This window comes from Canis lupus, chromosome 38 (genome assembly GCF_011100685.1).
Source record: "Canis lupus familiaris isolate Mischka breed German Shepherd chromosome 38, alternate assembly UU_Cfam_GSD_1.0, whole genome shotgun sequence".
Classification (NCBI taxonomy): domain Eukaryota; kingdom Metazoa; phylum Chordata; class Mammalia; order Carnivora; family Canidae; genus Canis; species Canis lupus.
Genome location: NC_049259.1, coordinates 7489856 through 7517516, shown reverse-complemented (window position 1 = coordinate 7517516; position 27661 = coordinate 7489856). Strand labels below are relative to the sequence as shown.

General features: G+C 35.6%; 1 long non-coding RNA gene across 49 annotated transcripts in view; it reads left to right on the top strand.

Moving 5' to 3' along the window:
• The first annotated feature begins 1577 nt into the window (after positions 1-1577).
• LOC102155162 overlaps positions 1578-27661 on the top strand; it is a 132835-nt gene continuing 106751 nt past the window's right edge. For 35 of the 49 annotated variants that reach the window (XR_005385661.1, XR_005385658.1, XR_005385669.1 and 32 more), the window contains exons 1-2: positions 1578-2090; positions 4914-5015. This is a non-coding gene — a long non-coding RNA (uncharacterized LOC102155162). The other 14 variants (XR_005385673.1, XR_005385684.1, XR_005385686.1 and 11 more) reach the window with 6 other exon arrangements.

Here is a 27661-nt window from a genome sequence, read left to right as displayed (position 1 = left end):
TCTAGTATCAAAGTCTTGAGCTAAAAACTAAGGGAGAAGTTGGGAAGTCTATGCATAGGCAGGAAAAGTTATATGCCCTGGGAGTCGGGCTCAGAGAAGTCATACACCTCCCTACTCTCCATCCACAGTCTTTTCGAATATACTTTTCATCCTAAGGCTAGGCTATTATATCTTTGCACTGAAATGTAAAATAGTTTATCTTGCTCTACCATTAGAGAAAAAGGAGTAAGGGCCTGGTTGAGAACAGAATGGGAAAGCATAGAGAAGAAACAAGTTAAAGTTTTAAAGTCATCAATAAGACAGTATTTCTCACAATCATACAATCTTCAATACAATATTTGATGTATTGAATTGTTGATTTGCCTTAAGCATCAAAATTAAGGTAACTGTTTCAGCCATATTTTGCTGAGCTACAAGCCATCTCAAACTCTACGGCTTAAAACACTATTTGTTGTTGTTGTTGTTCTATCATGATTTTAGATTTGCCCTCCCACCTCCCCTACACCCCGTTGTTTCCTCTGGCTCCCTCATGTGCTGCACTCAGCTAAAGGTTCTCTGGGGCTGGAAGTTCCCAAAGGCTTTCAGTGCATGTCGAGCTATTGGTATAATCAGCGTACTGTCTCCTCCTCGAACCGACTGGATCAGCTTCCTTATACAGTGGGAGCTACAAGATCTCTTGAGACCAAGACTAGCCCTGTGACTGCTTTTGTTTTCTTTTGTTTTGTTTTTTTATTGGAGTTCAATTTGCCAAAATATAGCATAACACCCAGTGCTCATCCCATCAAGCGCCCCCCTCAGTGCCCGTCACCCAGTCACCCCAACCTCCTGCCCACCTCCCTTTCCACTTCCCCTTGTTCATTTCCCAGAGTTAGGCGTCTCTCATGTTTTGTCACCCTCACTGATATTTTCACTCATTTTCTCTCCTTTCCCTTTATTCCCTTTCACTAATGTTTATATTCCCCAAATGAATGAGTTTGATCAGGACAACGCAGGGAAGTGACACTGTATCGATTAGGGGGCAAAGGCGAGCCCGCGAGAGAGCGAGAGATTAAAGTAACGTAGACTGTATGTATCCCCTCTTCAGCCACTGTTGTCTTTAAAAATCTTTCCATTTACAGAGGATGCACTAATTTAAGGAACTTCATTAACTGGCCTTTTTTTTTTTTTTTTTAAGATTTTATTTATTTATTTATTCATGAGGCACAGAGAGAGAGAGGCCCAGACCCAGGCAGGGGGAGAAGCAGGCCCCATGCAGGGAGCCCGAGGTGGGCCTCGATCCCGGGTCTCCAGGATCACGCCCCGGGGTGAGGGCGGCGTAAACCGCTGAGCCACCCAGGGAGGGATCCCGTACCTGGCATTTTGTATTCCTGCCCTCCTTCATCCCTCCTTTCCTCCCTCCCTCCGTCTCTTACACTCACAGGAATGCACAGTTAGAGGGACCCCCCCCCCCCCCCCCGGGCAGCCCTGGGTGCAGCTCCCTCCGCGCGGAGAGCAGCGGCTCCGGCAGGTGCACCGCGCAGGGCATCGTGGGAGGGATGGAGGCGGCCGCCCCGGAGCTCGCGCGGGGTCGCGGCCCAAGGGCACAGAAGCCCCGGTCGGTAACCGCCCCAGGGAGGCCGAGGCTGTGGCCCTTCCTGCGGCCTAGCTCTCCGGAAGGCATATCCCAGGACAGCGAGGCGGGCTCAAGGCTGAGGGTCCCTTCGGAAATGCGAGCTTCCCCCCCAGCAGCTGCGGGGCTGGGGCCAGGTGTGTCGCGAGCGTGGCCCCCGCAGCCCGCAAACCGTTCTTGTCGGCCCCCGAGGTCCCTCGGACTGCAGTGACGTTTGGAGGGCCAGAGTGGAGCCGGCCTGGGTTCACCGGGCCCGAACGGGAAGAACTAGTGGAAAAGATTGCATTCGTGCTGCCTGCACACCACGGTTTTCCGAGCCTGGTCTTTAACGAGACCTCAGGCTCAAAGGTTGAGGGGAAGGCTGGGAAATGACAGAAAAGCCATTAGTGCTTCATTAGAAAGCCAGGTGGCTGCGGGTCCAGGACGCAGCTGTCATCAGTTCGTCTTTCTGGTTCAAAATCCGGGGACCCACAGGGGGGAGGTAAGGTGCTGTATTGACCCTGTAAACTGCTTTTTTGGGGGACTGAGAAACCTGGCAATTTGTTGAGTCTTCTCCATACCCTTGCAAGGGATTTGTAGCTCTGGTTTACAGGCCAGCTGGCTGGCTTGCTTTCTTTTTTTTCTTTTTCTTTTTTTTTTTTTGTATGGCATTAGAAAATGGGTAAAAACTAGCCTTCTGAATGTGACTTTTTTTTTTTTTTTTTCTCCACCTACCTCCTGGGTTGGTATAAGAGAGCTTACAAAATGGCAGCTGTAGAATGGCAGGTGACCCACAAATTTGTTTCATCTGGCTTGCAAAGGATTTAACTTTTTTTGGGGGGGGGAGAGATTAGTTCCTAGTTAAGAAGTGGGAGATTTCACATTTAAAAAAAAAAAAAATGTTTTTCAAGCTTCCCTGAAACATCAGTTTCCATTTAGTGATGGTTAGCACTGGGCAGTGGCTGCCTCTCGTAGCTAAAGTATTTGCTCACCAGTTCACGGATACTTCTCTGCCTCTGATTTTAGGCTGCACTTGAGCTCATCTCTAGAGAGTTCAGGAGCAGAGCAAACAACTTCAGGGCTGATCCATGTGCAGCAGCAGTCAGAACCAGTGCCTGCACCCCGCAGTAGTTACCCCAGTAGTTATCTAGGGTCATCACTCAACTTCCCTACTCTTTCACCTGAAACAAAGTCTGCAGAGTAATAAAACCCAGAACTCTTCCCCAGGAAGAGGCCAGAGGGCTGCTGTACAGGATCTATGACAGGAGAACATATAGGCCAGTCACATTGAGGGAGCCACTGAGAGAGCAGGGGTAGCATAGCAGATTCTGAAAAGTGTGGGAGCTGGGGGAGGTTGTGGCAAGGGCCTCAACCTCAGATGCCTTCTAGGGCCACATAGATAATGAACAAAACTAGAGAAATACATTAATATTTTCAATAGAGATGAGTCATTAGAACATTAGAACATTTTTTTCAACACTCAAAACAACCTTTAATGTGCTTAAAACAAATCACTTTACAAAGACTATTAACACTTTTAAAAGCAAACTGGACACAGTATACAAATTAAAACAACTACACAAAAAATTTACTGTGACATGGTCTGATCTTCCAAAATGAACTTTACAAACCTGAGTGATTTATTAAGATTCTGGATATTGATAAAGCGTGCCTAGTTATATTTGCACAGCTCTGAAGGTTACACTGAGAACAGGTGCTCAGAACTGAGTTCTTCAACTTCCCGTTCCCCAGGAGCCCACCTGCGGCCTCACTCCCCAGAAGCGTGTCATGAAATAGACCCATTAGGACAGTTTTTTTTGTGACTATTAAGAGTATACAGGAACATACATTCTATGCACTATAATAATAAGGGAAGGAAATGGAGAAAAGTAAATAATCCCTGCTGTATTTTCTCAACAGTTGCTTTCTTTTTCAAAATTGTTAATATTTTGAGGTTCTAGACTTTTAAATCTCAGCATTTCCGAAGACTATGAGTTTTGGATCAAAGTATACCTAGATCTGAAATTCATTCCTGCCACTGAGAGCTACAGTTTTGCTATTTAAATTTAAGCTGAACCTTTCTTTCTACTTATAACATGAGGTATGTCAATTGAGCAATGAATGTTAAAAGCTAAGCACTCAATATAGATAATATATAGTTCCTATTCTGGAAGAACCACTTGTGAAGAGTATGTTAACAGACAAGTCCATAGATAAATATAATATATTTCACTATTATGTGGATAAAAATGTGGAGCTAGTACCGTGGGGCCACAGAGTAGTAAGCAGTAAGAAACTTGGGAACACTGATGAATTTAAAAAGGCTTGACAGATGTGATTCTTGAACTAAATATCGCCCTATAAATATGTACTCCTCTAGTGGTGGGGAGAGAAAAGTTCTGTAGGCTGAAAAAGAAGCCTAGAAGGCGCAGAAATACAAAAAGTTCTTTCACATTTAGGAGATACCTGTTGTTTAGCATAGATTGAGCTTAAAGTGGGGGGAAAAACACATGGGAACAGATACATGGAGAGAAGAGAGGAGTTACATTGTAAAGGGTATTTTGAGTGTCCTTAAAATGAGTTTCTAATTTATTTTCTAGGTTAAGGACATTATTAGAAAGTTTTTATCAAAGGAGTAAAATGATCATATTTCAGCTTTTAAAAGATTATTCTGGAGCAATGTGGGGAATATATTGTAGAAGTGATTGATTAGGTGGAAGGCAAGTTATAAGACTATGTCAGGAATACATGTGAAAGATGGTTAGAGCTTGAACTAAGATAGTAAAGAGAGGAAATGATGCTACAGAGGAAAAAGCATTAAAATATGATTAATTATCTGATTGTGATATCAATTAACAAATAACTTTTCATATCCAAATATTAAGTATTAATATATGGCATTAAATTACTGTTCCAAATGAGTAGCACCTCTCAGTGAATTATTGTTCCTGAAATATCTAGACTTTGTTTTGTGTTTTCCCCTATTCCACAATGAAACATCCAGTATGTTCTTGTGAAAAATGTGTTCCAAGACTGGTCTCTTTTACACAGTTTTTTAAAGCTGGAAATAGAGCATCAAATGACAGCAAGAGAAATTACTCTATACATTTCAAAACTTATAGTGATAATTGCTAACAAAAATTCACAACTTTCTCATCATTTTGGAGACATGTAAAACCCAGCAGTGTGTATTACTGGTGTATTATAGCACTCTCCACTTATTTTTACTGCCTAAATATAAATTGTATCACCTGAGGGACTACTATTATATGACTAACTAATGCACATCATTTCTACTGTCTTTTCTGAAACTTTTTTTCCACAGCAGGAAATAACAACTGGATCTGGCTCAAGCTCCAGATTATGTCCAAATGACTTGGTAGACAAGAAAAATTCTACAGTCTTCTCTTTCAACAAATTGTTTCAAGTAAGTATATATATTTACGTATCATTAGATACACACAGACACACACAATCAGTGAATAGTTTTCAATATTTCAGTTTACTTAGAAATGAGGCACATAAAAAACTAATTCAAAGTTTATGTAGCAATACCAGTAATATAACAAAGAAATATCTAGTAAATATCACAGGTTTCAGAAAATAGAGACATCATGATGAATTAGAATGATTACAGATCATTAAGAGAAGGTAAGATATGAATTGATTTGTAGAAGCTACGCAGAAATTCATTAGGGAAGAAAGATAAAAGGAATTCTCAGCTTCAGTAGAAGTTCTTAGCTCTGAAAAGCAGGGCATGCTCAGCAGATAATCAAAAAGTTCATTTTATAAGTGTTCCTTCACTTATTTCCAGTGATATCAAAGCTGAACTCATTCTAATAAACAGTAGAGAAAATAATAAAATATCACATGATTAATTTGACAAGAAGACAACAGATAATGGATATGACATGGACAGCTAGAAAGTAAGAAAAGAAGTGAAGGTGCCTTGGGTTAAGTATAAAGTTACATTGGCTGGTTCAGTAAGTTTGGTGGTCATCAAACTGTATTTTATACAAGGACTCTGTAATTTCATAAATCTCTTGTGGGTTTTTTTAAGATGTATTTATTTATTTGAGAGTGAGTGTGTGAGCATACAAGCAGGAGGCACAGAGGGAAAGAGAGAGAATCTCAAGCAGACTCCACACCAAGCAGACCCCAACACTGGGCTCAATCTCAGGACCTTGAGATCACAACCTGAGCTGAAATCCGGAGTTGGAAGCTCTACCAACTGGGCCACCCAGGTGCCTCTCATAAATCTCTTGTAATGGAAGAACTGCACAAAATGTAAGTGACATCTAAGTTATGGTATTTCTATTTATATAGCATGTATAGCTTGTCTAAAACATTACACTACTATAGTTAAATTGGTGTCATAAATTATCCTTTATTCACTAACAATAGTGTATGTATTATTCATCAGTTTTCAAGGCTGTTTTCAAGTATACTAATTCAAGTGATTCTCATAATAACCCTCTGAAGCAAGTATGTTTTTTTCACTATCATCATCATCATCATTTTGCCATCACTCTTTTACCATTGAATAAATAGCTGCTCAGAAAAGTAGAATAAATTTTTCAATTTATAGAGACAGAACTTTAGCCTAAGTTTTCATAGAACAAAGTTTTTGCTTTATATGATGTCATATTTCTTAACAATTTACTAAAATTTAATATAAAAACACTATATATAGTATATATATAAATGAATATATTTGCTATTTAGGGAGTAATTGTTTTTCCATATAATCATAAAGATTTATGGATCACTGTAGATGGCAAAAAGGACAGAAATTCATTACACAGAAAACCAAATAAATGTTAAAAAAAACCACACTCAAAAAAAAAAAAAGAAAAAAACCACACTCAGATTTTCTTAATACAATAAACTTAAAATATTCCTCCGTACTGGGGAACCTGGGTGGTGCAGTCAGTTAAGCATCTAACTCTTGATTTCAGGTCATCATCTCAGGGTCATGAGATCAAGCCCTGCATTGGGTTTCACACTCAACTCGCAGTCTCCTTGAGCTTCTCTCTCTTCTCTCTCTCTCTCTCTCTCTGTGCCCCTTTCCCCTCTTGTGCTTGCTCAAGTGAGTTCTCTAATTAATAAATAAAAAATCTTAAAAATTTCCTCAGCATTACACATATCTATAAATTAGTCAGAATATGAAAACTAATATTTGTTGACCTCTATTATGTTATTCATCTTTCATGGTATTTTTATTTTATTAGTCATATTATAATTTGCACTAAATAAGCAGTAGTGGTGATATTTCACTTAACTGCATAGCTCCAAGGTTAGAACAGTGATAATCATGTAGCAAGTGTCCAACTTGATTAATAAAGCATATATTTGATAATATTTGATTGAAAAAGTTAAAGATGATGAAATTAAGGTTTAGAAATTTTAAAGTATTTATGCAAGATGTCACAGTTGGGCTTTACTGCCCCATTGGAAGAGACTCAAAGCCAGAAGATAGCAATTAACCCACGTCCAGATTCTTGATCCACAGAAACTGTAAAATGATCAATGTTATTTTAGCTACTAAGTTAAGTTTTGGATTAATTTCTTACAAAGTAATATATGTTTGATACATGCAACATAATGCAAGATTCAATGAATTTCAAAACATTGAAATCATAGAGTATGTTCTGAGGTCAAAGTAGAAACATAGAAGAAATCAATAAGAGATAGCTAGAAAGATAGTTAAAGTTTGGAAAATAATCAAACACTTATAAATAATCCTTGACCCAAAGTAGAAATAACAATAAAAAAGTTAGAAACATGTTAAAAATCATTAAAGGCTTACATGGTATAGCAACACACTGGGTTTGGATGACAAGCTCTCCATATGTAAATGATATAATTGTACTGATAACAGTAATAACACCTTATAGTTTTATGAAATATCATATTTAAATTACTAGAAGTAGAGACTGGTCCCAAGTGAAGTAATGCTTCAGTACACACCCACCCTGACCCCATTTATTCCTCTTTTGAGGCAACATATCTTTGATGCAATCTGAATTTCATTGTTGATTACTGAATAATATTTGTTTTCTCTTGCTATTTACAAAGAGAAAAGAAAGAAGGTAAATATAACTACTATTGAGATTGGAAGACAGGTCATAACTACAGATACCACAGACATAAAAGCTATTATTAGGATCCTGTACAAGTACCGCACTGGTTAAAAATGTTCCCACAAAGATATATCAGGGACAAATGGCTTTCAGTGTATGACTACAAAACTTTGAGAAAACAGATTGTTCCAGTATCATACAAACTCTTCCAATCAATGGGAAAGAAATGGTATATTTCCTAACTCATTCTGTGCTTTATTCAAGGTCAAACTAGCCAAAGACACAAGAATCAAAATTAAAGGCCATTGAATTTATTAATGTAGATACAAATATCTTTTAAGAATTCATAAGCTATAAATTGAATACCAATAAAAAATAAATTTATTAAAAAAAAGAATTTGTAAACTAAATAATAGGGGGTGGGTATGTATGTGTATAAGCCAATATTTGAGTTATATGTATTTCCAACATTCTAGCTGAAAGACCATATTTTACATCAAAATACTAACTGAAATATCTATTTTTAAATATCCACATTTGGCAATGTGCAGCCTAAATATCCATAGTTAAGTCGTATACACATGTGTGTTTATATTGACAAAGTGGTTGGACTATTAGAAAAAAGTAACATTGAGATTTAAATTATGCTATACTGTTGATAGTATAAATAAATTTGAACTTATTTATAAATACATCTATATGTGCTTGAAATGAGTAAGCTTTATAGCAACATAAAGATATATTGAGACTAAACATTGAAATATAGTATCAAAATTATAATGTATTAATCAGTTATAAAAAGTGGATATTACTACAATGGAAACTACCAATGACTTAAGAGATAAAAGATTTCTTTTGCCTTTGATAACAGCTTTTGATAAGAATTATGGAAGTGGGGCACCTGGATGGCTCAGTCCTCCTTGTGATTTCAGCTCAGGTCATATTCTCAAGGTTGTGAGACTGAGCCCTGAACTGGCACTGTGCTCTGCGTGGAGTCTGCTTGTCTCCTCTCTCTGCTCCTTCTCCACCTGTGTACATGCTTTCTCTGAAATAAATAAATAAATAAATAAATAAATAAATAAATAAATAAATTTCTTTTTAAAAAAATTATGGATGCAATTTTCCAATACCAATAACATGTAATATATGAAAACATTTTTAAAGCCCTTACATAAAATCTTAATAATGTACAATTCCCAAAATAATACCCTTGTATTTCAAAAAATAAAAGAATAAAAAATGCATTATTATAAGGCATCTTCAAATAAAACAATCATAATTAATTGGCAAATAAGTTTGAGATTTTAATCAATTATAAAGTATATATGTGGCTATTAATATACTAAAATTAAGGCAATAGAAGTTCTGTAATGGGCACTGGGGAAAACAATGAGAATTCAGTCCCTATTCTTGGGCACTTCATATTTTTATGGTGGTACTGACGAGAGAAAGCAACATAGCTCCTTCACTGCCACCACCCATCTCCCAAAAAGGAAAAGAGGTTTGCTATGGACTTGGTAAACTTTAAGGACTCTGACTGAACCTTATTGTTAAGAGCCTTAGAGTTTTAAAAAGCTTGTACAAGGCAAAACTCTTTGCTCCTGGCTTCCTTCTGTTGGTTTTTCCCTTTGATGTGATCTTTTCAGACTCTCTTCCTCCTAATCAGAATCGAAAGATACATAGGCCAAGATGTGGTTAAGAATTTAGAGAGAAAGCGTGAAGAATACTGCTTGATCTATTTTAGATGTAGGCCTTAGGCTCACTTCTAACCCTGAATACAACTGAAAACTCTGGGTCTGTGGAACCAAACAGCTACTAGTAATAACGTATCTCTTTGTATAGCCTTGGCCTCTGTGCACATATATATCCCTTTGGAGAATGTCCCAGGTTGCAGGCAGAAAACCATTTAAGGAGAATATTCAAATATTTAGGGTCTTGTGTCCCAGAAATATCTCATTCAATCTTTTCACATACTGTGTAGCAAAAGACAGGTATATATAAATAGAAAGTACTTTTGAGGATAAGGTACAATATATTAACAGGAGATTATAAAGTCAAGAGGAGCATAAAAGAATCAATGGTCTGTACAACATCAGAAGCATTGAATGTTGCTAAGTGATACCATATCTAAAAAAAAAATCACCTGTTGGTAATCCATTTGTTTCCAAAGCCAAGTGAAATATGACTTTGTGGGATCATGTAAGGGAGGAAAAGAAACAATAGAAAAGTAATAGAATAAAAAAAAAGGAAAGTAATACAATTTGTGTGTGTGTAACTTGTGATACATTTTATGTGAATAAGTTTGTCTCTTAGTGAGTTTGTCTATAGTAAGACCTAATCTACTTGTTTCCAAAACTGTGAATGACTTTATCTCCCATATCTGACCCCCTTACCACTACCACCACCACCACCACCCCAGAACTCCCTGCAAGAGCTGTGGGAAGCAGCTGCTTGCACTGCTACTCCTTCTATTACCTTGTGACTCTCTTCCAATCTGATGTTCATTCCCATCTGTCACCATGAAAGTCACCAACAATATTCATACTGCCAAATGTGATAATCAATTCTCAGTTTTCATTTTTCTCAATTCTTCCCACAGAATTTGGCACAGTTGCTCACTTCTTCTTGAAAATATGTACCCCACTCTCCCTTCTATTTCTCCTTAGTGCTCTAGTAGCTGTCTTTCAGAATCTGGCTGTAGATGCACCACTTCCAGCTAAACTCTTAAGTGTTGGTATATCCTCAGCTTCTAGGACATCTTTTTTTTTTTTTTTTTTTTTAAGCGTCTGCAGTCACTTTCTTGCTACTTTTGCCCTAGATACCTATATACTGATATTTCCCAAATTTATATTTTCCCCTGACCACTTTCTTATTTTCCAGATTCATAGAACCAATTTTACTTGATATTTCTCACTGGATACCTAGATAAAAACCTCAAATATGGCATGTCAAAACTGATTTTATTTCTATGATATCCCCTCTCCACGAAAACATACATTATTTGTTCAGTGTTCTCTATTTTGATAAATAGTCCCATTATTTATAGTTAGGCCTAGAATGTTGCATTTTCTTGGCTGTTCATATTACCTAAATCCTATACATATCCCCTCATGAGAGCTTATTGACTCCAATTTCAAAATATCTGGAACACAATAACCTGATGCAAAATACACTGCTGTTCTCCATTCAAGCCTTCATCTTCTTGCTCATTAATGACTTCAAAAGCCTCTGGAATGATTTCCCTGCTTCTCTTCCCATTCTGTAAGCTTTCTCTACGTGTTAACTATAGAGCTACTAAAAGCTATTGAAAAAAAAAAAATGAATCTAAGCAGACCTTTTATCTTTTACAGTAATTAAATCAAAATGCAACATACAGCTAAATGTAAAATATAATACTATAAACCTCTTAGAAGACAACATAAGAGAAAATCTAGTTAGCCTCAGGATTTGCAATACCTTTTTGGTACCAAAAGGTAAAATCCATGAAAGAAAAATTGATAGCTTGACTTCATTAAAATTAAAAACTTATGCTCTGCAAAAGACACTCCTAATAGAATGAAAAGGCAAGCTATGGAATAGGAGTCTGGAAAATTTGCAAAACACATACATGTTTAAAAAACAAAATCTTATATCCAGAATATATAAAGAACTCTTAAAACTTAAGAGTAAGTGGGATCCCTGGGTGGCGCAGCAGTTTGGCGCCTGCATCTGGCCCAGGGCGCGATCCTGGAGACCCAGGATCGAATCCCACATCGGTCTTCCAGTGCATGGAGCCTGCTTCTCCCTCTGCCTGTGTCTCTGCCTCTCTCTCTCTCTCTCTCTCTCTCTGTGACTATCATAAATAAATAAAAATTTAAAAAATTAAAAAAAATACTTAAGAGTAAGTAAACAACAAGTAAAAGATGAACAGGTACCTCAATAACAAAAAGATATATGGATGGCAAATACACATATGAAAAGGAGATTATATCAAGCAAATAAAAATGAGATACACAACTATTAGAAATTCTAAAATCCAAAATACAACACTAACTGCTGGTAAAGAAATGAAGTAACAGGGCTTCTCATTCATTGCTGGTGAGAATGTAAAATGGTATAGCCACTTTGGAAGACAGTTTGACAATTTCTTACAGAAATAATGTAATTCTTATCTTATGATCTACCAGTTACATTCCTTAATATTTACTCAAATGAGTTGAAAACTATGTCCACATGAAAATCCACATGCAGATATTTATAACACTTTTATTCATAATTGCCACAGCTTGGAAACATCCAGTATGCTCTTCAGTAGATGAATGTATAAACTGTAGTACATCCATGCAATGGAGTATTTTTCAGTGATAAAAAGAAATGAGCTATCAAGCAACAAAAAGAGGGGAACATCAACTGCATATCACTAAGTGAAATAAATGAATCCAAAAAGGCTACATACTGTATAATTTCAACTATACATCATTCTGGAAGAGGCAAAACTGTGGGAACAGTAAAACTAGTTGCCAGAGTCTCAAGGGAAGGATGGATAAGTGAAACACAGGAGATTTTGAGAGCAATGAAACTATTCCGTGTGATACAGTGATGGTGGATATGTGTCTTTATATGTTTGTCAAAGTCCATAGAATGTACAACACAAAGAATGAACCCTAATATAAACAATGGATTTAATATATCAATATTGACTCAATAGTTGTAACAAATGTACCACACTAATGCAAGATATTAATAGAGAAAATTGTGAAGGTTGGGTGAGGGCATATATAGGAACTGTATAAATTCCACTTTATTTTTCTGTTAGAGTGCTCTGTAAGATAAAGTTTACATATTTTCTTAAGAAGCTATTGCAATTATATACTCAAATATATCTAGTATGTTTTCATATTTAAAATAACTCTTAAAGTCTTAAACTCTTACATTCTAAAATAACTCTTGCCAGATGCAAAATAGTTTGTATGACCCATCTCTTGACTGTCTTTTTTATTTCATTTTCTATCTCTTCTTTTCTTTGTATACTTTCTTGGGTTTTTTTTAAATTTTTTAAAAATTTATTTATGATAGTCACATAGAGAGAGAGAGAGGCAGAGACACTGGCAGAGGGAGAAGCAGGCTCAATGCACCGGGAGCGCGACGTGGGATTCGATCCCGGGTCTCCAGGATCGCGCCCTGGGCCAAAGGCAGGTGCTAAACTGCTGCGCCACCCAGGGATCCCCAATCTTTTTTTTTTAATTTTTTAAAAATTTATTTATGATAGTCACACAGAGAGAGAGAGAGAGAGGTACTTTCTTGTTTTAGTGCATTTTGAGCACTATATGTTTTTTTGTGTAACCAAATCAAGCATGTTTATCTTCAGGGCATTTGCCTCTGATACTCTTTAAGTGCAATTCTATCCCCCTATCTACTTTATATTTCTTTTTAATACTCCTATGTATGATATTACTTCTCATATTAATTTGTGTATTTATTGTCTATTTCCCTAGGAAGTATGAAAGATTCATGAAAGAAAAGACTGTTTTGTTCAATGCTGTATCCCCACTTCATGGAATAGTGCCTGTCATGTAGCAGGTGCTCCCTGAATAGTTGTAGGATGAGTGATTGAAAGACTTGCAGGGAACCATTTTAAAATATTTTGAAAACTTCTATAAATACACAAAAGTTAAAAGTACAACAAATCCCCATTTACCCATGACCAGACTTGAAGAATTGTCAACATTTTGAAGACAGTCATTAAATATGGCACATCTATTATTGTAATGACAGTTCGTTTTATCAACTTCTTTTAATGTGAGCAAATGGTCTGTAAAACAGACAAAAAAATATCATGTGGCAAAAAGACCAACACTGCGTTAATATAACAAATCTATATAAACAAAATAACTCATCATTATAAAACACCATATGTGAGTATATTAAAGCATTCTTACATACTCCCATAACAACGATAAAATAGCAGATTAAACACACAGTTGAAAATATTTCCCCTGACTTGCTGCTCTTCATTTTACACATTTATATATTCTGCTTCCTTCAGGGCAGTACTTTTATCATCATACTTTTCAATTTCTCATATCTCTATGGCATCCTGTTCAAAGACCTCCTGAAACATGCATCTTTGGGACTGGGTCTACCTAAACTGTTTGACCTTTAGTACTCAGCTTTTTTAGTTTATCTTATCAGCTAAGCTTGTGCCTCACTGAAACCCTTTCATAATTGGTCCAGAGACTATCAATTTTCTACACTTGTGTCATCTCATGTTTTAAAGAACTCTCTTAGCTTTAAAATAGAGTACACTGAAAGAATATATATAATGTATTCTTCTTATACATGTTTGGTCATGGAAGTGTTTCAAGAATTAATTTGCCTACTCAGTGCCTTGTATTTGTGTAGTCAGATTATATTGAAACAACGACTACATTTTATTCAGACATCCCTACCTATCTTTTCTGAATAAGATATCCCCAATGGTCTTTCACTTTGGGCAACAAATATATTATTTTTATTTCAATGTGTGCCAACCATTGTTCTAAGCAACAGGGATACCATGATACACAGGGTAAATGAGGATCTTGCCTCAAAACATCTTACATTCTAGCAGCCTACTATGCAATTTCACCAAAGTTAACTAATTAGCCTCAATAGCCTGTCTCCTTATCTAAAGCACTAGCCATACATTTCTTACAGTATTTTGTTTGCCTGTTCTAGTGGATAGGAATGGAGTGCAGAGTAAGAGAAACTTGATCTCTCCTCTTCACATATGAAACTGCTATTATTTATTACAGACAGTAAAGAGTATTATTAGGAAATCCACACCAACCCATTTTCATTAGTCCAAAATAATCAATTAGACTGGCATTCAGGAAATTAGATTTGTGTTAAAAAACAACTAAGCACCATAAAGTTTCTAGTTGTTGCAATAAGGCAAGGACAAGAAGCAAAAGATATGTAGGCTAGGAAATAAAAAGGAATTTTTTAAATTGCATATGACAAGACTGTGATAATAGGACATTCTAAGGAATCCTTGAAAAAATGACAGAACTAATATGTGAATTTAAAGAAGTCATAAATTGCACAAAAACAGAATACATAGATTAATGGAAAAGAATAGAAAACCCATAAATGGACCCTAAAACTAATCTTTGACAAACCAGGAAAGAATATCTAATGGGAAAAAGACAGTGTCTTTAACAAATGGTTTTGGGAAAACTGGACAGCAACATGCAGAAGAATGAAACTGGCTTACACCGTACACAAAGATAAATTTAAAATGAATGAAATAGGGGTGCCTAGGTGGGTCAGTCAGTTGGTCAAGTGTCTGCCTTCAGCTAAGGGATATTATCTCAGGGTCCTGAGATCAAGCCCTGCATTGGGCTCCCTGCTTAGCCAGGAGTCTGTTTTTTCCTCTTCCTCTGCCCCTCCCCATGCAGGGATTGTGTGTGTGCACACACTCTTTCTCTCTCTCTCAAATAAATACAATTTTTTAAAAAATGGATGAGATACCTAATGTGAGACAGGAAGCCATTAAAATCCTAGAGGACAACACAGGCAGCAACCTCTTTGACACTGACCATAGCAACTTCTTACTAGACACATCACTGGAGGCAAGAGAAACAAAGCAAAAATGAACTACTGGAACTTCATCAAGATAAAAAGCTTCTGCAAAGCCAAGGAAACAATCAACAAAGCTAAAAGGCAGCCTATGGAATGGGAAAGGATATTTACAAATGACATATCTGATAAAGGGTTAGTATCCAAAATACATAAAGAACTTATAAGACTCAACACCCTAAAAAACAATCCAATTAAGAAATGAGGAGAAAATGTGAATAGACATTTTTTTTCTAAGAAGACATCCACATGGCTAACACACACCTGAAAAGATGCTTAACATCATATTACTCATCATCAAGGAAATACAAATCAAAACCACGATGAGATATTACCTTATACCTGTCAGAATGGTTAAAATTAACAACACACACACACACACACACACACACAAACAACAAATGTTGGCAAGAATATGGAGAAAGGGGAATGCTTGTACACTGTTGATGGGAGTGCAAACTGGTGCAGCCACATGGGAAACCACTATAGAGGTTCCTTGAAAACTTAAAAATAGAACTACCCTATAACCCAGCAATTGCACTGCTAGGTATTTATCCAAAGGATAAAAAATACTGATTTGAGCATAGTGGCACATGCATGCCAACGTTTATAGCAGCATTATCAACAATAGCCATCTATGGAAAGAGCCCAAATGTCCATGAACTGATGAATAGATGAAGAAGATGTGGTATATAGAAACAATAGACTATTACTCAGCCATCAAAAAAAAAAAAAAGAAAGAAAGAAATGAAACCTTGCCATTTGCAACAATTTGGGTGGAGCTAGTGTATTATGCTAAGTAAAATAAGTCAGAGGAAGACAAATACCATAGGATTTCACGTATATGTGGAATTTTAGAAACATAGCAGATGAATATAGGGGAAAGGGACAAAAAGAAGCAAACCATAACAGACTCTTAACTATAGAGAACAAACTAAGGATTGACGAAGGTGAGGTGGGCAGGGATGGGCTAAATGAATGATGGGTAATTAGGAGGGCACTTGTATTGAGCACTAGAGAGAGAAAGTGCAGGAGCAGGGAGACAGGCAAAGGCATAGGGGGAGAGAGAATCCCAAGCAGACTCCCCACTGAGTGCAGAGCCTAACAGGGGGCTTTATCCCATGACCCTGAGATCACAGACCTGAGCTGAAATTGAGAGTTGGATGCTTAACTGGCGGAGCCAACCAGGTACCCCCTTGAACATTGGGTATTATATACAAGTGATGAATCACTAAATTCTCCTGAAACCAATGATACACTATATGTTAACTAGAATTTAAATGAAATATTTTAAAAGAAAAAAATATGTATAAGGAGGTCTTAAATTATAATGTGGACAAAAATTAAGCATATTTCTTTATATTAGTCATTATATATTGAAACTAAAGTTGTAAATGTCTAAAATATGTAATAATTACCAGTAGATATAACTATGTAAAATACTTATAAAGTAAAAATTACAAAATATTGTTAGGAGACAGAAGTGGAGAAAAATACCATGTTCATGAATTGGAAAACTAAATATTGCTAAAATGTCAAGTTTCTCAAGCTGACCAATTAATTCAATGCAATGTGAAGCATAATTCCAACAGAAATTTTTTTTTTAGGAGAGGATTTTCGAAAGAAGAAGAATCACGATCTGATTCTAAAATGTATATGGAGGGGATCCCTGGGTGGCTCAGCAGTTTAGAGCCTGCCTTTGGCCCAGGGCATGATCCTGGAATCCTGGGATTGAGTCTCACATCGAGGTCCCTGCATGGAGTCTGCTTCTCCCTCTGCCTCTCTCTCTCTCTGTGTGTGTGTGTGTGTGTCTCATGAATAAATAAAATCTTTTAAAAAAATAAAATAAAATAAAATAAAATGTATATGGAGATGCAAAGAACAAGAATAGCCAAAACAATTATTTAAAGAAGAACAAATTTGGAAAATGTTTGCCTGATTTCAGCTCATCATAAAAGTACTAGAGTGCCTGAGTGGCATAGTTGGTTAAGTGTCTGACTCTTGGTTTCAGTTCAGGTTGTGATCTCAAGGTCTTGAGATAGAGCTCTGCATGGGGCTCTGCCCTCAGCACAGAGCCTGATAGAGATTCTCTCTCCCTCTCCTTCTGCCCCTCCCACTTGTGTGGGCTCTGTCTCTCTCTCTTCTCTCTCTCTCTCTAAAATAAGTCTTTAAAAAAAGGAAAAAGTAGATCAATACTATGATATTGCTGTAAAGATAGACATATGTATATGTGGAACAGATAGAGCATCCAAAAGTAAATCTATGTATTCATAGTGAGCTGTTTTTTGACAGAGGTACTAAGGCAGTTCCATGGTTAAAGGATGGTCTTTTGTATGTTTTAAATGTTGCTAGAACAACTGCATATCCATTTGGAAAAAAAAAAATAAACCTGTCTTGAACTATACACAGATATTATCCCAAATTATATTACAAACCTAAATGTAAAAGCTAATACTGTAAAACTTCTAGAACAGTGATTCTTAGCAACACTGTTTTTGCTCCCCATTGGATATTTGGCCATGGCTAAAGAAAATCCAAACTTAGAATATCTGACCCAATGTGTCAATGAGGCTGAGAAACCCTGTTCAGGAAAGAAAAAGAATAGGATAAATAGTTGTGATCTTAGGCATAGGAAATGATTTCTTATTATAACACATAGAACATGAATTATTACACATAAAAAAATAATTGAACTTTTTGGGGTGATTGGCCTGTGTTTATAGTAGAAACAAGTGTCACACTATTCAAAAATCTTCATGTTAACATTTTAAATAGGTATGTTTTATTATTTCTAAATGATACTTCAATGAAATTCATTTTAAAACTCCTAAGTACTATAGATCAATCTTAGTTTTATGCTGTTAAACACATGTTAATTTACCCATATATATATACACACATATATATATCTCCAATAACAATTTTATATATTCCTACAGATTCAGTTTTCTCCAATATGACTATGACTTCTAAATATTTACATGACATGCAACCTCCTTTTAACTGTAGACCCACTATTCTAAATCAACAGTTTAATTAAAAGTCTTTTTTTTAATCTTTCATATGATTATAATTTGGACAACGTGATTCTTCCCTGCCCATAGTTAAGATGACCTAAACTCTGACAATAAGCCCCATCTTTAGCAAAATTTGGAAATGAGATCCCAGTCTTGGTCTGGCTGGTCTAGCTAGCATTTCCTAGTTCCATTTTCTTTCTGAAACTTAGTATGTCATATCTATCCCTCTTTCCTTTTTTTATTCAGATATCCCAAGTGACTTTCTGGTACTTGTAACCAAACCAAACAGCCTTAATCACTCCAGATAAGGTCAATGGTAGTAACCAGACTACTCAAAGAATGATATGCAAGAAACCTTCAGGGAGGTTGTGCTATGGCTTGTATGAATAAAAATCAGCACACTCAGAGGAATGTCACATTTATATACCTAGAGTGACATTAACAATACAGGAAACTTTTTTGGCATTAAATTAATTTTTAGTATGCAAAGATTACCAAAGTTATTTTGTATAAGTTTATAAATTAGCACATTTTAATCAGTATGGACTTATCCACATTTACTACATTTACCTTTCAGTCTATGCATTTGTCTTTTATATATTTTAAGATGAATTTGTCCTCAATGGCTTCTGGATACAATAAGAAATCTCTGTGCACTAGTAAGTTTGGGAATTTGATCCTTGATAATGTTCATAATAAAACACACTTTGTGAGACCTTACCTTAGTTGTCAACTGCCATTCATCTCCAAAAATACTTATTTTGTTCTGTCTTCAGTAGAAAGACCTTAGTAAGGTCCCTGTAGTTTTGTGATAGGTGGTTGGAGTATATGGGCCTCTGATTTTTATTGTTATCTATACCATATGCACTAATGTAAAACATACGCATTATAGTAGTAGTTTTAGGACCTATGGCAGAAATAATTTGAGCTTGGTGCAAATTCCCACAGCAGGGATATTAGCAAGTGAGAAATATAAAGTATGCACATAATTTTATAAAACTGTTAATTTAGATCACACCTTGTTCCCAAAATAGATTAAGAATTTAAAAACATGAAATAATATGTAACAAAATAGCATAAATTAGAAGTAGGTGAGAACAGGAAAAAAAAGTAGAAATATAAATCAGAGCCAAATAAAGGACAGATATAAATATGCATATCACAAAGTATAAACTTGCCGTTGGGGGGAATCTCCAAATTGAACTCTGATTTCCAACTCAGCTAAAAAGGAAATCTTGATCAGATACATGATTCACAGTGGCTTTGTAATAAATCTCAAACCACATTTTCAAAGGAACACAATTCTCTCCAAATTCCAAAGCTAGACATCACTTTATTAAAAAAAAGAACATTTCAACAAACTGCATTGAGTGTAATGCACAGCATCTTTACAGTAGGCCTCCTAATACCCATTAGAAAACTCTTTCCTGGGATGCCTGGGTGGCTCAGTGGTTAGGCGTCTGCCTTCGGCTCAGGTTGTGTGTGATCCTGGGATCTGGAAACAAGTCATGCATCGGGTTTCTTGCAGGGAGCCTGCTTCACCCTCTGCCTATGTCTCTGCCTCTGTGTGTCTCTCATGAATAAATAAATAAAATGTAAAAAAAAAAAAGCCAAACAAACAAAACAAAAAACTATTTCCTAAGGTATTCCTCAAGTTTATACACTAAAGAGCAATGTACTAACAGCAAGTATATACATGCGGCCTAAATGGAATACATATTCTTCAATCCATGTTCTATAGCAACATTAAGAGATGATAAGTAAAAAGATATTAGGTGGTGTTGACTTTGTAGGTATGGTTCCTGATCAGTAAGAAGTTAGCACTTAGGTACTCTAGATGCTCATGGAAGCTTATGACTCTTGCTTTAACTGAGTATGCATGTGGGGTGCACACTGCTTTTTCCTTGGAAACTTTGTGGGGCAATCAGCAATAGGACTTGCTTTAAGTAGGTACTCCAAAAAAATTAAAGAACTTAATATTGACTGGTGCCAAGGCTGTGACTTACAAAGCCCTAGAAGTCACCCAGTTTGGAAAATAACATGGTATCTCCAGGGGAGATGACAGAAGAAGTAGGGAATCCCTGTGAAGGATCTGCCCTTACGGAAGCATATGCCTTCCAACACAAGCCACTTAAACTTAGGGACTAGAGAGGGTAAATTCCTTTCAAATCTAATGTAGAGACCAAACAACATCTTGTAGATTCAGTTTTAAGTAATTGTAGGAGACTACTGATAACAATATGACTCCATAACTTGATTTACTTAACACCACAAATTTGTAATCTTATAAGCACTGAGTCCTACATATTAATAATTTTATGACTGTGGAGTTCTAAAAATAATTTTGCTAGGTTAGAATTTAGTGTTATTTCTACTTAGAGAAAAGACTTTGATTATATCATCATATTCATAAAAATTTCATTGCTAATCTATAAGTTTGTCTTAGTAGTTTTTCAGATATCATTGGCTGAGTGTTGATTTTAATTGACTTCAAAATTTATATATAATTGCCCCATATAGCTCATTAATATTACTCTCTTATTTTTCTATTTTGCTAGTTATAAAATATGAACTGATACTCTTTTCTGGGAATAGGTCTAATCACAGCAGGACCAATGAAAACAGCATATTAAATGTCATCAATCTTTATTATTACAAATCATAAATACCAATTAGATATATGATTCTGCTTCCATTGGAAGCCAATTCTAATATTTTCTGAACTATAAAACTACTTGAGTTTGTAAAATTGAGCCCTATATTTCATAATAAATGATATTTCATATAGCTGTATGTTTATGTCTATTTATACGTATAGCAGGTCATTTAAAAATCACCTTACCTATCACCAGGAATAATCTTTTATTTAGACATTACCTTCAATATTAGACATTACCTTAATATTAATCACTTCATAAAAAAAGAAGAGTAAATAAAAATTAGATGATAAAGCTTCTAAGGATAAAATAATATTTTTCTAGACTTCAGTGCAAGTAGTAGCTTAGATGTAAATGAAATATATAAACCAAGAGATTTAGTTAAGAGTTAGGGCTGGATTCTATGGTTTTAAATTTCTAGTCTATTATTTCTGTATTAAATATTCCTGTGAAATATATTTGTTCATCTACTCATTGATTCATTCATTGTCAGTTGGTTGTTTTCTCAAATAATATTTATTGAGTACCTTCTATTTTTTCTACTAACTGTGTTGGAAACTTAAATGATGGCCTGTTAGAAGTGTCAAATGAGTAAACAGGCAACCACAAGCATCGTCAAATACAGGATTATTGGGAGCAGTTGGGAGAGATACCTGATTCACTTTGGACAATGCTCAGGAGGATGATATTTTCACCCTTCCATGAAAAATAAAAACTGCTGTAATACATAAGGAGTATCTTTGTATCGGGGGTGGGGATAGAGAGGGAGAAGTGAGGAAGCTCAGTACATTGTAAGCAAAGAATATATGACAATTTTGGAACATAGATTATGAATCGTGGTAAACTTAAGGAGGGATAATGAGGGATATGTCTGATAAAAGTAAATAAAAGGTAGATCAGTTGTTATCAAACCTTTATGTACAGGTACATCTTAAAATGATTTTGGAAAGATAGGCACATCTCACGTTTTTATATAGGCATTTTATACTTTAATCAACCTGAAAAAGATATGAAGCAAAATTTTTTCCAGTATATATAAATAATGGTATTTTGAAAATAAATAGTTACCTCACATTAATACCTAATGGAATCTAAATATTAGGGTGAATCTCCATCAGCATCTACTTAGAAAATACATGGAAAAATTCCATCTTTCTCCTTAAGGTCACTTTTTAGTTTTACTTTCTTCACAGATTCTTTTTTTAATATAACAGTTTTTGTGTTTCAAAGATTTCTATTGGTCATCGATCACATTTTTCTAAAATAAAATATGAAATAAAAAATCATTTTAAAATTGATTCTGTGATTGTAAGACTTAAATGAAATATAAGTTTTGGATTTATGTATAATTATCACATAACATGAAAATAGTAAAAATTTTATTATTTTTTAAAATTAAGCAAAATTTTATTAAAAATTATTTTCATGTGATGAAGTTAAAATGTTTCCAATTCCAATTTTTATGTGAATGAATTTTGTTGGATGCTACAATGAGATATAACTTACCATCAATGTCTCATTAATCAATTAATAAAGTTACTCACAGGGGCATTTTACATATCCCAATTTATTCAAAAATATGAAACAATAAAGATTTTGTTAAATTTAATATCTTTATCAACACACTAATTGTTGATAAAATGCTTTAATTTTATGTGCTTTAAAAACAATTTTGTCAACAACTGAATGTTCAGCTCTTTCAACTTCCATATAATGTCTTACATATAAGTTAATTAGCAAAAGTTAATTATAAGCTAAATCAGGAATGTGTCAGAAAAAGCCTAACCTCATTTTTCAATTCAAATATATGTTAAATGTTTTTAGGAATATGATAAAAGCCAGTGAGAAATAAATTAGGGAATACCCCTTTAAAGATCTATGGTAAATATCAATCAAAATTAACAATATAGGGATGCCTGGGGGGCTCAGTGGTTGAGCATCTGCCTTTGGCTCAGGTACTGATCCTAGGTCCGGGGATCAAGTCCAACATAGGGCTCCCTGCGTGGAGCCTACTTCTCCCTCTGCCTGTCTCTGCCTCTCTCTGTGTCTCTCATGAATAAATAAATAAAATCTTAAAAAAATTTAAAACAATGTAAAGACTATTATTAATTCATTTGTTTTTATAAGAAGCCATAATATTTATTCTGCTATTTCTTATTACTAATCTGCAATAAAGCAATATAAAATGTAGCTAAAATCATAAGTTATTTACAAAGTGAAGAGTTTGACCAAAGACATAGTATTATTTTAGTAGAATTGTGTATATTGATTTCTGTATATGATTTTTTTAGGAAATAAGAATCATGTTTAAAGTTTGTTATTAATTTCATTAACACTACTGTGCATCATGATTAAACTTTCTCTGTATACTTAATAAGGCAGAAATCTAATACTCCTAAAAATAATCCACCCAACATCTAATAAAGAATTTTAGTTTTGATAGCAGGTACAAGAAAATATTAATCATTTAAGGCTAATGTTAATCATTTGTTAAGGCTAATAAACTGACAACTAATACTAGAATAAGATTTCATAATATGATTCTTAAAATTGGCTTTTGGATGACTCTATCAGTGAAGATTCAGTAAAGAGCTGGAGTCTCCAGAATATGAGAATGAGGCAATGACTATAGGAATTGAACCTTACATGAATGTGGGAGGAGTTAGCAAAATGAAGCTCTGTAAGGGAAATCAAACGTTCAAGATCAGAGAAACTGTCACTGATCAGTCTTCTTGAAGCACTGAAGTGGATGGGCAAGTCTAAGCTTACTAAAAAAAATGAAGAACCTGAGATTTCTGACTACACAGTGAAACTATGAAGGGGCAAACCATGGAGAGGTCCATGGAAAAAGCATCTCGGGAAGCTGTTGCTTCCTTGCTGCTAGGTCCAAACACTTCAGGATGGGCTGGGCTGCTGATGGTCAGCAAAGCCAGCCATGGAGATGCAGAACAGAGCAGTGTAAGGACAAGTTGGGGTTCCAGGCATCCTTCCGGCACCTCATCTGACTAACAGCTTTCCAAGAACAATAGTGTCAGCTTTACTTCAGCCTTCAAAATTATGCACAGGTTCACCTTGGAACGTACCAGGAAGAAATTTCTTGGAAATCTAGTTCCCAGCCTTAGCCAAGAAAGCATCACACAATTCAGCACATTGACAATTGTAAAATGTGCCCTGAGTTGACAGGAAACCGTGTAACATTTTAATCTGTGTATCTTCTGTGTAAGGTGACAATTCTGGTAGTCCACGAAAACCTTTCTGTTTTTTTTTAAGTATATTAATATGAATAGCATAAGCTTCTTAATCTCCTTAAAGATACTTTTTCTTCCAACTAAAGCACATCTCAGAGGCATGAATATATCCAAAATAAACTGCATACTTATAATAGGTGGGAGAAAAGGCCATTTTTAAAAAAAATTTGAAGAAATTATTCCTTTTGATTTGCCTCATCAAACCCTTCCATAAAATCTTTGCCTTTTTTGAAAGTCAGTGGATGAAATATGTAGGACTCTTAAAAGAAAATTACCATCACTCTCCCTGCCTACACATTCTACCAGTATATGTGCAGTTAGAACATCCAAACAATTGCCAGAGCTACTCATTTCTAAAGTCATGCTTCATGTGTAATAACAATATGTTCAAAATAAAAAGAGGCAGTAAGACTTCTGATGTAATAAATCTTTCATTTTTAGTTACCCTAAAGCATTTTACATAACTAAGGAATATACCATAATAGAATTTTGGATGACTGAATTATATGCATCCTTTTTCCCTATAAAGTAGGGAATGAGAAATTATGACTTGGAAGGTGAAAAGAGAAACTTTATGTGAAGTTAGGAAAGAAGCATATGGAATTTGAGGGTCAGGAAATTGATTTTTTAAAAACTATTACTGCTAAACATACCCTTCGAAAATCTCATAATACTTACAAAGGAACTTCATTCTACTACTGAAATCATCAAACCGTTAGAGGTCTAATTTGAAAGACTATTTGAAAGTTTTTGGATTATATCTTGAGACAATGGGGATATATGGGCCCATTAATCAGGAGATTGCCGGTATCACACCAGGGTGTGGAGAATGAAGTGGAGTGTGCAAATGCACAAGAATGGGGATGATTTAGTAAGACATTTATGTAATTCAAAATGAGAAATAATGGTGAATGAATCTGAGAAATAGTAGAGGAGAAAGAATGTATTAAATACACGTTAGTGACATCAAAGTTAGGATAAAATTTAGTAGCTGATTTGGTGTGTAAGGTAAGTGAAGTGTCATCGACAATTCCAACTTTCTGTCTTAGGCAATTGAATAAACAATGCCAACTACCATTCAGTCATATAGAAACACAGAACAATGAGTGGGCTAGTACTAAGAGATCAGTGGGCTATGTATGATATGGGAGAGCTTGGGTCTTGTCTCACGGAGTCCAAGAATGAATCTCGAGGACAAACGAGAGTAAGTAAAGCCATAGAAGTTTATTAAATAAAGATAAAGAGAAAGCTCTCAGAAGTGAGAAGGGTCCCGACAAGGTTGCCACTGAGGGCTTGTAGAGTTGGTGTTTTTTTGAAAGCCCACTAGGGAACCTAAATCCTTTTAACGTATCTATTGATATCACCATTGTGTAAGGATGAGTGATAACATCTTTAGTTCCTTTATAGGGTCAGGTAATTCTTTCCTGGTCACAAGTAGCTGGTATAACAATTCTGCACCTCTGGCACCTGGGACAGGATAGTCGGGTTTATTTATCTCTGGTTTCCTTTCATCATGTGGAGACATTTTGGGGATCTTTGTGAGCCTGATTCCGTGGCTAACCCTGCCTAGCCTCATTTGTCCCTAACTCATGTGGAGTGCTGCATGATGTTTCTAAGATTTCAAGAGAATATGCTCCAGGCACAACACTGTAAACATACATTGAATAAAATGATTGCCAAAAAAATATTGAAGGACAAGCATCATCCAAAATCCCAAAGGAACCTTTTTTTAAGTATAGATTTTTGAGTCTCCTAGATTTTTGTTTTCAGTAAATCTGCCATGGAAACCTCGAAGCTCACCAGGTATTTTCTGAACACGTCTTGGTTTGGAAACTAGCACAGAGATACACGTACAAACCAATTTTAGTTTCCTGCCTGATGCCTCTAATGCTTTCTTTCTCAACCTTTGTTTATTAAGTGGGAATTCAGGGTGATCAGCCTCTTAGAAGGCCTCTTAATGAAAAGTCAACTTGGTCTAAGCACAGAAATAACCATGGCCACCAAAGGATTGTACCGTAACTCAGGGGTCGATTATTTTCCAGGACAGTGTGGAAAGAAATCAATTCAGTCACTTTTGCTTTGCTTTGTTTTACTAGATAAAAGCAGGTTAATTAATTGGAACTAAGAATATTATAAACAGTAACTCAGTATACCTGGTGGAAATCAAGGCAAGGGTTTTTTGTTTTGTTTTGTTTTGTTTTGTTTTTGTTTTCTTTTGTTTTTTTCCAGTTCAGTGTCTAGTGCTCTCTTTAGATGATACATATCGGATTTCAAAGTATAATCATGTTTGGTCAAGTTTTGCCTCTTTTTTGGAAAGCATTTCATAAGACAGTTGCCAAGATTCTACTTATTTGGTCACATCTACACCAGTATTTCAAATTTTTTACCTCAATGCAAGTTTTGTTGTAAACTATATGTATATACTTAATTTGACACTAATGTTCGAGATGGCTGCTGCTATGATTTCCTGTGAGTAATTAGGCCAGGTACCATTGTCCTTTCTCTTAATGGTGATTAGAGACACCAATGAATTTTACTATTGCTAGGACTTTAGATCACTAAGAAATAAAATGAAAACTTTTGGAAAATAGTAAAAGTTAATATATAGGGCCTCCTTGTACTTAGACTAAGCTATGCCCCAATTATTTCCGGAACTTCCACAAAGAAAGTTTTGAAAGCAGGTAAACATATGGATATGTTACTGAAAGGAAAAGATTAATATTTAGCTATAAACATGATTTCATGAGATGTGAAATGCTGGGATTTCAAGGGGACAGTGCTACAAAATGAATGTTTGTGTTCCCTCCAAATTTATATTTTGAAATTCTAACCCCAAGGTGATGATATAAGGATGTGAGGCCTTTGGGAGGTGATTAGGTCCTGAGAGAGCCTTGAGGAATCGGATTAGGACTGTTATAAGAAACCCAAAACTGCCTTGCCATTTCTGCCATTTGAGGACACAGTGAAAGATGGCCATCTAGGAAGCAAGTTCTTATCAATACACCGAATCTACTGGCACTGTGCTTTTGGACCTTGCAGCCTCCCGAACTATATGCCACCCAGTTTGTGATACTTCTGTTACAGCAAAGTCCATTGGGATTTTTCTTATGGGCTATAGTAATGGTGAGACACCACCACTCTTAGACATAAAGAGACTCAAGAGAATGAGAACTTGCATGAGAGTGGAGACTACAAGTTTACGAAAATGGCAAAGAAAACCTTAGGGCACCATAGAGTAGAGACAGCAATATTTTTAAAGAATTTTATATTTCAAGTAAAAATAGAAGAATTTCTGAATGGCTTTGAAAGCCTAAATGTGATGCAAGACCATGAAGCTATAGGACACTAACATGTGTGGTTACGTTCAGCAGCGTGATACTGCAGAAGAAAAGGTGGCATTGGTGTAATCCAGTATTGTGGTGCCCCACCTCTACTTGACCCAAGTAAACCCTCATCAGGTGAATCCAAT